The sequence below is a fragment of the Rhinopithecus bieti genome, unplaced genomic scaffold, assembly GCF_001698545.2.
Source record: "Rhinopithecus bieti isolate Rb0 unplaced genomic scaffold, ASM169854v2 scaffold_865, whole genome shotgun sequence".
Lineage (NCBI taxonomy): Eukaryota > Metazoa > Chordata > Mammalia > Primates > Cercopithecidae > Rhinopithecus > Rhinopithecus bieti.
The window spans coordinates 920277-922582 of NW_016803288.1; the positions used below are offsets into that span (position 1 = coordinate 920277).

Here is a 2306-nt window from a genome sequence, read left to right on the forward strand (position 1 = left end):
AACTGAACCGTCATCCCATCAGTTAAGACACTAGAAAGAAAGTAGCCAGCGTTCCCGAGTTGGACTAGCCAGAATGGGCGCAGAGCATCAGGATCCTGGAAAAAAGTAATTGGTGGTTGTATACATTTGTCAGATCATAATTACTGTAGGTATTTATAAATGGTTCAGTTTATCATGAAGATACGGTTGTTTGCAATTAACCCTGCTCTCTTGATGAAATATTAAACTAACAACTTCCTCAGGCGTTATCAAGAAAGAGGTCATGCCAACAAGAAATTTCATAAAAGTTCCTGTTTCCAGATAGGGTAATCCACAAAAATATACTTTTTACTGCATGAGAAAAGGAAAACAAATGAAATGGGAGTAAAGAAAATGCATAATGCAAATGCTGTGCTCTAAGATCGCTTAATATATTATGTTATCCAATCACCATAACACCAAGAAAGAAAACTGGTATGATCTCTGAACTACAAGTGAGCAATGTAAGACACATAGTGTGTAATTAATATGCCCAAGGTCATATAGCTTGTAAGTGGCCCTACTGGGATTCAAATTCAGGACATCTCATTTTAAAACCCTGATTCGTAGCACTTAGCACTCAATTCCTGGCCCGAATCACATATAGGATAAGTCAACACATACAGTTGACTTGAGACCGCCCAGAGATGAAATGATTAGCTAGTGCATTAATTTCCTATTGCTGCTGTAGTAAATTATTACAAACGCAGTGGATTAAACCAACATACATTTAGGTATTATCTCGTATTTCTGGATGTCAGAAGTCCAAAAAGGGTCACTAGGGCCGTACATCTTTTGAAAGCTCTAAAGGATTATCCATTTCCTTGCCTTGCCTTTTCCAGCCTCTGGAAGCTACTCGTTTCCTTGGCTCACGGCACCTTCCCCCGTCCATCTTCAAAGCCCATCACTCCAACCTCCGTTTCTGTTATCACATCTTTTTACTGACTTTGTTTCTCCTTTCTTCCTCTTATAAAGATTCGTATGATTACTTTGATTGTACCTAGATAATCCAGGATAATTTCTCTGTTTCAAGATCCTTAATTACATCTGCAAAGTCCCTTTCACTAGGTAAAGTAATGTACTCACAGGTTCCTGGGAGTAAAACACGGATAACTTTAGAGGGCCATTGTTCAGCTTACCAATAGCTCTTTGTTGATTGATAATGGCAGGTACATTGCAGATGTTTTGCCTTTATTGAATGCTGGCAGAGTTCAGATTCTCCCATAAACAATGAAAGGTCAGAGTCTTTTCCTGGCCCTCTGCCCACCTGTATTAGACAGAACCTGCACTCCTATAATTGAAAAACAAAAGGTTCAGGAACATAATGGGAAACTTAATGTGGCCATCTCCTGCTTTTAGATGGCCGGGGGCTTAGCTGAGCAGAATCTATAAGCCAAGCATCCACATGGGCTTGTTGGAATGGGATGAGTCTGGAGAAAGCGCTTGATTGAAGAAATGAGGATCTATACCCTGGGAGAATGATAGAAATAACTTGCTTTGCATCCGAATTTACAAGCAAAATTTCATGGACTGCAAAAGAAAAATAAAAAGGGTTAAACTGACACTAAATACATTTCTTTTTCTCTTGCCCTCAGAATTACATCACTTATTAGCTCTATAAATAGCTTAATCATGTTGGACTCCCATTTCTTTTGAAAAATGGAAAGGATAATACCTTAGTAAAGATCACCAGGAAGATGGAACAAAATACCGTTTACAATGAGAGTTTACCCCAATTCCTGGCATGTAGCTCAAAATTATGGTTACTTTACTGTGGTTCAGTGTTGCATCCAGGGGGCTTCACAGACTTACTGCATAACCTCTGGCTCTATTTCTAAGAGCCTTACTTTCCCTCACCAAATTATAGAATAATAAATATTCACCTAATAGGTTTAACAAAATAAGATATTTTATCAGAGGTCACAATTCAAATGATGTAATCCATTTGCTATCACCTTGAAACGTGGGGTTTATGTGACACACAAAAAATTCACTCTACAGGCCGAGTGCCGTGGCTCATGCCTGTAATCCCAGCACTTTGGGAGACCGAGGGGGTGGATCATGAGGTCAGGAGTTCAAGACCAGCCTGGCCAACATGGTGAAACCCCGTCTCTAAGAAAAATACAAAAATTAGCCAGGTGTGGTGGTGTGTGCCTGTAGTCGCAGCTACTCGGGAGGCTGAGGCAGGAGAATTGCTTGAACCTGGGAGCCAGAGGTTGCAGTGAGCGGAGATCATACCACTGCACTCCAGCCTGAGTGACAGAGCTAGACTCTGTCAAAAAAAAAAA

At 40.3% G+C, this 2306-nt stretch overlaps 1 long non-coding RNA gene across 1 annotated transcript in view; it reads right to left on the reverse strand.

The window, feature by feature from the left end:
- Positions 1-488: 488 nt before the first annotated feature.
- LOC108529517 (uncharacterized) overlaps positions 489-2306 on the reverse strand; it is a 70748-nt gene continuing 68930 nt past the window's right edge. Inside the window, exon 4 of the long non-coding RNA XR_001885561.1 lies at positions 489-1548. This is a non-coding gene — a long non-coding RNA (uncharacterized LOC108529517). The remainder of the gene's footprint in view (positions 1549-2306) is intronic.